Source organism: Cygnus atratus, chromosome 5 (assembly GCF_013377495.2).
Source record: "Cygnus atratus isolate AKBS03 ecotype Queensland, Australia chromosome 5, CAtr_DNAZoo_HiC_assembly, whole genome shotgun sequence".
Taxonomy (NCBI): Eukaryota; Metazoa; Chordata; class Aves; order Anseriformes; family Anatidae; genus Cygnus; species Cygnus atratus.
This window is the reverse complement of record NC_066366.1, coordinates 19,254,443-19,266,899: the sequence shown is the minus strand read 5'-3', so window position 1 is coordinate 19,266,899 and position 12,457 is coordinate 19,254,443. Positions and strand designations below refer to the sequence as shown.

General features: G+C 47.1%; 1 protein-coding gene across 12 annotated transcripts in view; it reads left to right on the top strand.

Moving 5' to 3' along the window:
* TSPAN4 (tetraspanin 4) overlaps positions 1–12,457 on the top strand; it is a 433,966-nt gene that overhangs the window by 182,710 nt on the left and 238,799 nt on the right. The window lies entirely within an intron of this gene.

Sequence of the window (12,457 nt, the reverse complement as noted above, 5' to 3'; positions counted from 1 at the left end):
AATATGTATCCTTCAGGCTATCAGTAGCGGGACTTCGAGAACTTGATGTTTGTACCTTTTTTGACATGCCCTGTGAGCTGAATAACTGTTTGATCCTCCTTCCAGAGTGAATTGCTCAGTTTCGAGTTGCTAGAAGTTACCCACGCCAGCCACACGTGCAGGTGTCCGTCCCATCAGTGCCCAGAGCAGCGCAGCTCCACGCCCGCTCACCTCCAGCTGGGCACAGTGTCACACTTACTTCCCTGAACACTGCTCATATTCAGAGTAGGGGACACTGCTTTGTCATGCAGCCCCCACGCTGCGAGGCTCATCTCTACCATAAGCCAAGTGAATTTGGGAAATCTCACATGGAAAAACAACTCTAAAAAGTGGGAGTGTTGCTCCAAGATGAGGAGAAATGTTGGAGGAATCAATGTAGTTCCATGCCATAAACTGAGTGAGGTGTTAGATGCAGGTATGGGATGAATAGCAGAAATTGGGAACTGTAAAATCTATATGGTTTTACTTTACTTGAGACATCTGAGTGTGTGAGGCACTGGGCTGGGTGCAGGACCTGGATTATATTTCAGCCTTGCTGACAAAACTTAGTTGTCTGACAGTCTGCTTTCTTTTCAGTTCCCAATCTGTGTAATGAGGATGCTTTTACAACAGAGACGTTGTGGGAATAAAATCTCCTTGTCATGAATGTACATGCTAATAACGTTTTTACCCCTTGAGAGCTGTCAAAGTATCTGCTGGTGCACCACTCCTGGGAGGCACATCCCGCTTCTGAAGCAGGAATTTTGTGTTCTTCTCACTAAAGTGATTTTACAGAAAGCAAATGTGGACTGCAAGCAGTTTAAAGGATGTTCCCAGAGTTGTATAAAGTCCGAGGACAGGAATAGATACAGTAATCCTGCCTCCCCATGTCCTATGTGCTGCCCTCGCTGCGTGCTCCCCTTTTGGGACGTTCAGTAAGAGTTAGAAATATGTTGCAGGACATTAGGCTGGTCATCAGCACAGTATAAAAATAGTTGAATGGGTATTTTAAAGAAGTGACATGGCAAAACTGGTGGTGTAATTTTACCAATAGCAGAGCTGCCTAAAATAGCAAGAACATGAGAAAGTCCTTTCCAACTGCAGCACTTCAGATAATGCCATTTTTTCCTACAGTGAATGAAGCAATGAGAGGTATCTAAAGTATTCAGTCGGTGGTCCCAGATATTATGTGCTCTTTGTGTTAGGAATTAAAACACTGCGAGCTATCTGCCAGAGTTGTCAGCAGAGGTGAATGAAGATTCAGATGTTTGCCCAAGCTGTCCAAATTTAATTATCCTGTGAAACCTCATTAGAGATGAGCTGCACCTGTGATACTAGGAGGGAAGGAATATGAAGGTAGTTTAGACTGATTCATAACTCAATTTCAAAAATACTCTCTTAGAATCTGAAAGTTCTTGCTTCCCTATGTGGCTTGCTATGCACAGTGTTCAGTCCTGATCGGATTTTGTGAGGGCTGGGAAACAGAGAAGCTGCACTTGATGGCTAAAATGATCTGGACAAATTGCAGATACAGTGCAATACGTCTCACTTGAGAAATAATCAGCTGCACAGGTACAAATAGGCCTGCAGAAGATCTGGGGGTTATGGTGGATCAGAAGGTGAATTTAAGTCAGGGATGTTGAGTTGTTTGAAAAGGCAGAGTCATCTTGCAGTGCCACAGCAGAGCGTTTCGCCCATGAGACCTGAGAAATGATCCTTCCTTTGGCACCTATACAGCCTCAGCGGGATGTAGTGGAGCTTTCGGGAACTGCAGATGAAAGATGTGGATCAACAGGAGAAGGAAACACAAGTGCAGTGAGAATGATCAGGACCTAAATAACAAAATCTAACTGGGAAGACTGCGTGAGTTGGAGTTCTTCAGTAAAGACATTTAATGATACTTTACAAACTTGTAAGTGGCTGCTGGTAAAGAGGAAGGGAAGAGCTCTTTGTAGGCATGGGCTAAGGAGTTACGGACTTCAGTCACAGAACGAAATATCCGAGGTTGGTAATAGTTAAACTTCCCAGCGTTAGCGTAGCACTGAAATAGATAGGGGAAACTTCAGCCTCCCCCATGGGCAGCCACTGAGAACAGATGAAGCCAGTGTCAGTCGAGCCTGACTTAGATATAATAACCTGTACTGCCCTTGTCTGTGTGGTCGTCTCTCCTAGTTCTGCTATTCTGTAATTTGTTAATTGTGCATGATTATAGGTTTGAGTTGGAAACTGATGTCCTTAATCTTCTGCAAAAGGCAAGGTGCTCGGTGCTCCCTGGACAACCAGTTCTTGCAGCTAGGGCTGATGCAATTATCTAGCATTACCTGTTATTTAGGTGAGGCTGTGCATTGAATGTTGTGTTCAGCTTGGGGCCCCTCGCTATAAGAAGGACATCGAGTGTGTCCAAAAAGGGCAACGAAGCTGGTGAGGGGTCTGGAGAACAGGTCTTATGGGGAGCAGCTGAGGGAGCTGGGGTTGTTTAGCCTGGAGAAGAGGAGGCTCGGGGGAGACCTTGTTGTACTTTGCAATGACCCTAAAGGAGGTTGTAGCGAGGTGCAGTTCGAGCTCTTCTCCCAAGCACCAAGTGATGAGATGAGGGGAAATGGCCTCAAGGTGTGCCAGGGTAGGTTAAGGTTGGGAATTTCCCGAGCCACGTGTTGCTGGAGGCTGGGATTGTATTCCCTGGAGGCTGCTGCTATGTTTGTGCCCTGTTCTTATACCGTTGGCGCTTGCAACTGATGTCTGCCAGAGGCCAAAGGCAGAGCCAGGCCCAAAATTTATTGGAGGAGGGTGTTCTCTTTCTGAAGTCTCCAGTGCATAGCCTGTGGAGGCTTCCACATGCCTGACAGTCAGCACGTTTAAAATAGCCTCCTGCCTGTCCGGATCGCAGAAGAGCCTTGAGCAGGCCTGCTTCTGTTCCCATCTGAGAAGCGTTGTGTCAGCGCTCCCACTTTAATCAGGGAGGTGCAGGAGAACAGCTGGGGCAGAGCGCAAAGAGGCAGCAAAAATGTGCTCGCAGGCCTCCAGCATTCTCCTGGCTTCGCTGGGAATTTGAGGGCACGTGCTTCCTCCATTATGTCCAGCCAGAACGGTGCTGTGAAGTGTCAGGTCTTTGCCATCGAGGATAGCTTAGGAAACCCCATCATGAAAGACATCTGTATACATCTCCTTTCCGAGTATGAAGCTTGGCACAGTCTGTAGGAGGAATTGTAAATAGCCAAGAGGTATGGGAGCAAGGTCAGATGAAAACTGCACTAATGCTATGCGTCAGTTTTTTTCTCTCACAAAATTGTCCTCTCTTTGGCAGATTGATATTATGAATGATCCTGAAATAATTCCTGTAGCTGACATGCTGCCATCCTGTTAGGATTATGCATTAGGAGGACATAACTCTGTGGGATTGATTTGCCAGGAGGTGGCACACAGGCTCTTGATGCTTTTCTGCCGATAAGCTTTTCTCTGCCAACAGTAAACCACTGTGTTGACAAGAGCAGGCTACAAATTTTACCTGTGGGGCAAACAACTCACTGTGTTGTCAGAATAGGATTGAGGACATCGGCGGGGGCTGCCTGGTAAGAGACCGCGAGGCTGGGAAAGGCCATACCGTGAGCTGAGCACCTCTGGTTGGGTTCAGCTGGTTACAGATGGTGGCCAGCCTGCTGGAGCACGCTGTTAGAAGGAACGTTCCTGGCAGGCAGCGAGCAGATAGATAACAAAACAGAAATTGGGCAGAATAATGTGCACATGGGAAGTCCTTTGACCAACAGTGCAAGCTGATGGGGAAGAGAGACTTTCAGCTCCGTCGCATGGTGCCCCGCTCTCAGTGAGCAGAGAGACTCTTTAGATTTGGGAGGTACTGTGGTACCTAATCATTTTTCTGTTCGGCAGCTGAAAACGTGTAAACAAGTCTGGAGCAAAGCTATATGAGGCAAGAGTCCTTTGTGGGTTGGCCGCATTGTAGGGCAGATGTACTACAATAATGGTTAGGAATCATTATTTTAGAAGCTGCCATTAAATACAAGCTGAAGAACTGTTTATTTGTGAAAGCCTCCTCGGAACTCTGTCCTTGTCTCTCTAGGTATTGTCTCACTTCTCTGCCCTGCTTCTCTAACATCCAGCCTTTTAGGGCAAAGCAAAAGCATCCCTTAATCTAAAGACCCTGAACAAAGATTCCTCGAGTTAAAGTTGTGAAAACAAAACATCACTTTAACATTTCTTCAGCAGGTTTCACTGCAGATGATTCCCAAATCATTTTATCAGTATTCTGAATACTGACTTTACTGAATTTTATCAGTATTCTGAAGCAGTAGCAGTGTCAAAGGGTGGCTGTATTTCATAGGCGTGACACAAAATGTTTGCATTGACCCAACTAATCCCTTGCTCTCTGCTGGCCATTGGCCAATACTGCATAGCTCAGGAGCCCCTCATTTTGTGGTTGGTTTCTCTCATCTTCTAGAAATAAACTCTAAATCTTGTTTAACGTAAGTGTGAATGTTCTCATGAGCCGTATAGAAGTCGGGCCCTACTAGGTCTCGGAAAGGAAGCTCCTTGTTTGTGATCAGGTGGTAAAAGGAGCCAGAACAGTTGCGCAAGAGGAAATTTGTCCCTTGCAGAACTTGGAGCAGCCTTCAAGCTGATTTAAGTTGTGCTGTCTGAATTAGTACCTGCCATGGGCTCTTGTCACAGTCTTGACACAACCCACGTGAAGACCACATCCTCCTGTGGCCAGCCCGCCTCTCCCTGCACTGCCTAAGCCAGAACGGTGCAGGCTGCGACGGGATGCGCCTGATGCCAGCAAATCCCCAGCTTAGTTCTGATAGCAGCTTTGTGTATTCTGGAAAATGCAGTCAGATGAGGAGCTGAATAACCGTTGCTGTCATGTGCCCACCTTAAAGAAAATTCACCCTAAGGTTAATAAAAACAAATAACATAAAGCATCTTTACTCAGTGCTTTTCACTCCCTAGATAGTTATTGTGGAAGCAATAAATGTGCCCTCAGGGTTTGCTATATATATTGGGTGTTGCATATAGTTTATAATGAATATTCTAGTGGCTATTCTATTGTAGTTATTTCTGAAGTCCCAACCAGAGTGGGAGATTTGTCTGCAGGATGTCATCCTTGGTGCGCACTAATTCCTCCTGAACTTTTGATCTGCTTTGCTGAAACAGAATTTCCCTGAAGAATAATTCGCCTTCCCGAGATTGAACTAATCCACGAATGTGAGAGCACAGAGCACAACTCAGCTGTAATAATAGTCAGTTATTATTGTGAAATACATATCACTGGTTTTTTGTTTGTTTTCTTGTTTTTTTTCCTTGAGCTTAATTCAATGATGTTTTGAATATAGCAAATTTCCACTCAGAATGAAAACAGCTTCTCTCAGTGATACATAAGGGAATTCTTGCTTATATCCTCTGTCTCATTACTAGTATTTCTGCAAAGTTTATTTGGGATTGCTTGCGCCCTGAAGCAATTTTACTGATGCCTGTACCTAAGCAAAAAATCATTGGTCAAACGAGAGGAAAAATACACGTTGGTACAGCGACATATCTGTGGTGTTATCACCTGCTTTATGGAGAAATGCCTTTTCGTTCATCTTGTACATCTGTATCCTTAGCAGCAGGTGCCACTGCCAGCCAATTCATCAAAGTTCCCGTGACTGCTGAGACACGCTGAAGCTGCGCCTGTCACGGGAGCACGCTGTGCTGACAAACAGGCTGCCAAGGCGGACTTCCCAGCTCCTCTGCCTTGAGGATTAAATGTAAAAGCCAAGAAAGCGTTCTCTCCCCATGATGGAGAGCAAACGTGGGACACCTTGTCTCAGCAGGAGATGGGAGCACAAGTTCACCGAAGGGGCCATCTGGTAGCTGGGTTGGCATACACTTGCAGGAAGGTCGGGGATGAGAAGCGAGCAGGGATTTTTCCAGCTGAAATGCCGGCTTAGTCACGCTGTCAGCAGAGGCTGGACAGTTGCATTCTTCTCATGGCAGGCGGCTTAAAAAGCAGCTCATGCTGGTTCACAGATCATACTGAGCAACTGCACCGCTCTGCCCCACTGAGGGTTTGGCTTTTCCTGCCCGTACCTGCTGATGCCTACTAACTGGCAAGCAGCAAGGTTTGCGGAGGTTTTACATCTGTCTGACACTTTGCCTCACGCTGACGAGACTGGCACAGAGACCAGGGGAAACCAGGAATTTGTAGACGTGTGGCTGCATCCAAAGTAGCCAGGTTTGGAAGGAGGGAGCCTGGAGCTGGAGCAAACAAACCCCAGGAGCACGTGTGCTAGTGCTAAAAGCACAAACGGCTAAGGAGGCTGTTCTGGGGCAGAAAAAGGTGGAGACGTTAGCAAAAGTAACCTACAGGAGAAGAAGGTGCAGAGCAGGCAGTATTAGAATGAACATCAAGAAATCACCGGCAATAGCATCATGGAGAGGAGCAGAACTGATCGCAAGGATGAGTGGAGGCACGCCTATGTGCACTGCCCTCGTGGTTAGAGGTACAGAGCCAGGGGGATCCTCACGCTGAGGCTGAAGCACACTCGGGAGCTGGGAGGCTGCGTCCCTCCCTCTCACGTGCAGCCGCACACGTACGGAGATTGTGTCCTGGGAAGGACAGCCGAGCTGCCTTTTCCTTACCTCAGCGCTTTTACGTTCAAAGAGCAGCAGCAGCGAGACAATTGGAGAAGTTGAGCGTGAGCAAAGCGGGCTTCCTGGTGGGATAGTGATGCTGGGCAGCTCGGGGAGTGACAAACTTAAACAGGACCGCAGGACAAAAGTGACCGTGAAACGCTGAGCTCTCGCAAGTGTTTTAGGTCACCAAAAGCTAAGATCCAAAGCACAGGCATGTATTTAGAAATACGATTAAAAATGCAGGCCTGCAGCGTGATCATATTAGTAAACTATGCAACGATTAAATTAACCTTCATAGAAAATATGTAAGCGGTTCTGCCATGTGCCCTGTGCAAGGCCGTAGCTGAATTGCGAGTCAGCTTTAGTCTCAGGGCACCAGATTTAAATCCTACAGCCTAGCTGAATTGCTGTTCTTAGCCAAGCATTTCAGAGAAATGCTGCAGTGATGCCAGTGCAATGTTCTCTTCATTGTCCCTTGTATGATCTTGCCTGGTCCTATCTGAAATAGCAAAGTGTGGGTAATATCTATGGAAATTGTTCGGTTTATTGATTTTTACATGCCCTAAAGTGAAAGGGCCATCAGCACAATAACTTGGATTTATGAAACAAAGATTTGAATTCTAATTTGTTCAATATTTTAGAAAAGTGCTATTTTCATTTTCAAGGCTGACTTCTGACTTTGTTTGGAGCACAGCATCCCCCACGGAATTAACTTTTATTTCCTCATTTCTTTGTGATTTTAAGTAGTTTGAGGTGGTTTGATGCTTACGTGTTGATGTTTCAGAGAAAGTTTCCCAGGACCCCAATCCCAAATTGTTGTTTTCCATCAAGTGCCACAAGCTCCTTCATTTGGCATTTATATACCCGCTGGTAGCAAGCGAGCTTTAGAGCAGTTCACCTTTTCACGTCTCCTTTCTTTTCCAGCAAAGTTTTGGCTCCTGCTTAATGTCGTCAGCTATAAGGAGTTAAGAATTTTTTAGATGATGTGCGTGTTACAAATTCTTCTGAATATTTTCATTGCGTTTCAGTTTTTTCCTACATTAGATTACATGGGAATGCTGACAGGCTGACAGAGCTTAAAGAGCTTTCATTTTCCTCTAAATGGAGTCATATGGCCAAATAAAGTAGCGTAAACAATTTGAAATGCAGGAAGCAGAGTACGGCTCAGAGATGGAAATTCAGTTCTCTGGTAGAATTTAAATAAACAACTCCACCACCAGCAAAGTCCTGTAATCCAGTTCACACAAGCGCAGCAGATGTTTGGCAGGATACAGCATGGTGGGTTTGCAGTCTCTGCTTATCACAGAACCAGGGCTGTATGCATCACTGCCACATGCTTCTCTTTTCCCTTCATCCTAGGGAAACTAATCTTACAGAGAAAAGGAAAGTGGGAGGAGGAAATGTATCATTCCAGCACAAGCTGGACACAGTTGCTCTGCTTGATGTTTGTTAGCGGAGGCTGGGCTGGGAGATGCCTGGTATCTTGCAGCCAGCCCATTGCAGATAGGAATTTCAATGTCTGGTCTGTCTTTTAGTGTAGATGTTTTCTTGTTTTGTTTTGAATGTATATGAATTATAAGACTATCTACTTCAACAGACTCAGACGCTGAAATGTCTGGGACTGCAGCATTTCTCTTTGTGTTGCGTATACAAGTGGCTCTCTAGCTGTAACTTCTGTTTTGTCTTGAATGAAGACCAGGAGAAGACGTGTGAGCACCAGAACCTGCCTCCAAAATGGAAAGTGTCCTTAAGATGCCTCTAAGTACCATGAGGTTTGGAAGCATTTCCCTTTTCCCTTAAGTGAAGAAAATACTCTTTCCTTAAAATTTCAACCATGGGAGTAATACATGGAGTGTTGATATTGATAGTTTGTCAGTTGTTATACAATGGTATATCCTTGTTAATCTCCTTGGACTACATGTTCTGTCCTTACTACCTGAGCTGTAAGAGGAGGGAATTCACAGGACACATTTCAGTGGCTTCTGACAGGGAGAAGTTTCCCACTTGAGTCTGGATAAACTACAGAGAGTCTGTGGCCTGAGCAAACCCAGGAATGGTGAGATGCTGCGAGTATGGGGCAGACAAGCAGCAGAGCTTCAATTTGTACAGGAAACTCAAATGGGCTCGTTTGTTGTGGCTGTTAAGGGCTGAGTGTCACAGAAGTTGTAGGTAGGTAGGGAAATCAGTGGAACAAAATTCAGTGCAAGATCTTGCGGGAGGGGAAAGCATTTATTCACAAAATCTCTGAATAAGTTGGTTTTGCCTGCTGACACTCATTTTGTCGTAGATTTCATTCATCCACGTAGTCGCAGCCACATGCCCCAGGCACCACGAGGCGTACGGCCAAGTGCTCTGGCCAGGATCGCGGGTGTGACACAGAGGACAAGACACCAGCTGCCAAGTCCCTTCCTGATGAGACACGCTAGTTTTTGGGTAGATCTTTTGTTCCCTTTAGGATCCAGCAGTGGTCGCAGGGAGGTCTGCTGCAGCAGAGCCATGCTTACGCCAGTGTCCATAAACTTTAGGCCAGGTTGCTGCCATTGCCTGCTTTCCTGGTAGGCTGAGGAGGACAGGAGTGGTGGCTGTGACATTGGTGCCATCCCAGTGTCATCTTCCTAAGGAATACAGGCCCTTCTGTTAACCAGCTGTTCTTCTGTTTCTTCTCGTCTTGCATTGACACGTTTCTGTTCAAACTGTGTTTATGCCAATCCTCGTATTTCTGTAACATCTCTCTGGGTGGAATTTTAAAACACACTTGTTGTTTTCCAAACTCTTTTTGTGTTAAAGTTAGTGGTAAAATCCTTCTAGACCTTGAGAAGAAAGAGTGAGTCATATCAGTGTTCAGCACTTTGGAAGATTAACTCCTGAGAAATTCAGATGTGTACCACGTTGCTCAAAAGGTGGGGAAGGGGACACAGAGTTGAGATTTGGAACAAGCAGAATAGTTTTGTGTCTCTACTGTTGTTCTAGAAATGAAGCTTTTTTGTATGAGCACAGAGAAACACCTAGGGTTTTGCATGAAAGTAAAAATAGTTTTTTATGGGACTGTTTCCACATGGTACCTGGTTTTAGGTCTTTGTCAAGTGAGAACAACTTTGCTTCCTCATGGTTAGCAGAAAAATTTAGATCTCCAGGAAAGTGAATGTTACCTTAGTGTGGCTGTGATCCTCTTCAGCTTTTGTACCCCGTGGCTAACCGCAGGAGACCACCTTATGTACTTTTTGGAAGATCCAGAGAACAGCCACGGCAGAAGAGGAGTGGTTTGCGGGCAGGACAGCAGTGCTGAGAAGCGCTCCTCACACAGCTTGAGAAGGTGACAGTGCTTCCAAGAATCACCTGGGTGAGACTCGCTCGTGCATACAGACAAGAGACACTGATCTTGGGCATCGGGGACATTTTCTGTACCGCCCTGCTCCTCCTCCCCACTTTGGTGTCTCTTGTGGTGCGTTAGAGTTATTAACACGGAGTTTATCAGCGCTGTGTGGTTAGTAGTCTTCTGTGGAGAGTCCCCGGTGGTTGGGTTGCGTTGGTACTTTGGCTTCTGCACAGCATATGTGAGCTTCACGCGTCGGCGGCTTTTGTCACAAGAGTGCTTGGTTATTGAAGCTGTCAGATGCATCTACCTGCAGCGATTTGGATGCTTGATTAAAACTTGATTTGATTCCTCTATCTGAGCTGAATATTCAGAGAAGAGTCCAGAACACCACAGAAGACTGAGATAAGGGGAAATGGGAAGGCAGAAGTGGGCAATGGGGGTAGGGGGAGAAAGCAGCTGTTGAAATGTTCTGCAGCCACTTAAAGCTGCATTTAAATTCAGTATCATTCCCAAGCTAAAAACGAGCTTTTGCAAACTTGTCTCTTTATGCTACGTGCTGTGGGCAGCTCTGAAGGCTACTGCCTTTTAAAGAGCTGCCAGTGGGGTGTGACAGAGGGGAGGACAGAGAGTGCGTTGTTTGTGCATGCAAAACCAGAGGTGACAAGGGCTTTGTAGCATAGCTACCTGGGAGAGGGTTAAATCAATACTTGAGCTTTGAGGTGGGGTGCTGCCCTACACCTGTATGATTTGGGGGAACACCTGCACGATTCCCTTTTTTCCACAAGCTGAAGAAGAAGCCAGCGGTTCTGGAAAAAAGGAGTGAGAAGGAAGCTAATAACGTTATGAGTGGAGGGACACGATACTGAAAGATCACACAGCTGTATTTGAAGAAACCGCTCCTGTGGCGTAGTGGAGAGCAACGAAGTCTTGTGGCACGGTTAGTAGTGAGCCTGGAGCGTTGCACTGCCAGCTCTGCAGGGATCCAGGGAGCGATCCTGGCTGTGCTTTGTCAGGTCTCTCACCGAGTCAGCCCTGGCTTGGCCTGCCTTCTTTCCACGGGCTGGAAAACCTCGCTCAGCAGTATCGGGGAGCCCTGGTTCTCTTGGGAAGTTAGCACCGAGCTGCATTTACAAAGAGGGTCGGATGCTTGGTGGGGCAGGGCGAGCATGTCGTCAGACCGCCCGGCATCTTGTGTCCCGAAGCTGCCAGCGCCAGGGAGCGCCTCGCCGAGCGCTGGTGGCGGGGACGAGCCAAAAGGCTCTTTTCTTCACTTCTGCTGTTCCCCTCCTGCATCCCCCTCCATGGCCATCGTGTGGCAAGGTTGGCAGATGGGCTGCCCCCGAGACGGCACGCGCTTACTCGCAGGGAAGAGAAGCTCTTGTTCTGAGACCCCGGTGAAAGCACTGCTGCTGCTGGCAGGCAGGCAGCTCCGTCGCTTGGCAGCAGACCCCGGGGAGAAGATTACCTTGTCCTTGTTCTTAGTCCTGTTTGCCAGGTTCCCTTCTGATTACCAGGCTGGTAATGCTTGGGGGAGATAACCCTGGTTCAGTGAGCAGCAGTTTAGGCTGCCATCGAACAGAAAGTACTTGGATGGAATTAAGAGAGCCATGTGCTAAGCTAATTTGGCACCGGGCTTGTGGGTGTGGTTCTTCGGTACGGGGTTGCTGTTTGTCTTTCTGCAGAGAGGACCGAAATCTTCCATCAGCACCTCCCTCTGTCCCCTACAGACCTGTCCCCGATGTTCACTGTCCCCCTCCATGCTCTTTATCTCCAGACTAAGCTGCTGTCTCTTCTCTCTCTCCAGCAGGCGTCCCAGCAGAGGCGGCTTTGTCCCCTTTCCCCCAGCGCCCTCCTCACTGTCTCTGCAGGCAGCTCCTGCTGCCCTGGGGCTGGCGGAGCCTCGTGGCCGCTTTGGGGAGCCCTGCCAGGCCAGTCCCTTCCAACCCCGAGCTGCCCTGCAAGAAATGCACACACCATTGCTTCAACCCTTCGTGAAGGTTGACTGGTTTCTCTGCTGCTTGAAAAGCAGCATCTACTTCTCCTGTTTTCTGATTTTTATCTTCTCATTCTTCCCACCTTCCTAGCTGTTGCTTTGGCTGTGTTTGAGTGTGACTCCTAGTCCCAGAGGGGATCAATGGGTGAGATCCAGGTTGTGAATGACTCGTGTGTTCACAGGATCTGGCCTAAATAGCCTTCGGTGCAGATTACTGTCACGTCGCTCAGCGTGCAAGGAAGTGTATTGCTGTGACCTGTGCATGTAGTAAGCTTTCATTACACTGGAGTACCAAGATGCCTGTGGCCTTCACTCAGTAAAGCAGCCTCGCAGGATCTCAGATAAACCTACTTTACCATGCAGTAAAGCCCCATAGGTACTTGCAGGTGTTGCACACCAGCCAATATTGTTGTTTTCCTGGGACAGAGCAGCCCTGATGTCTGTTCTCTAGCAAATACAAAAGGCAATGCACACATGGGTGTATCCTCCTAAAGCATTTGCAC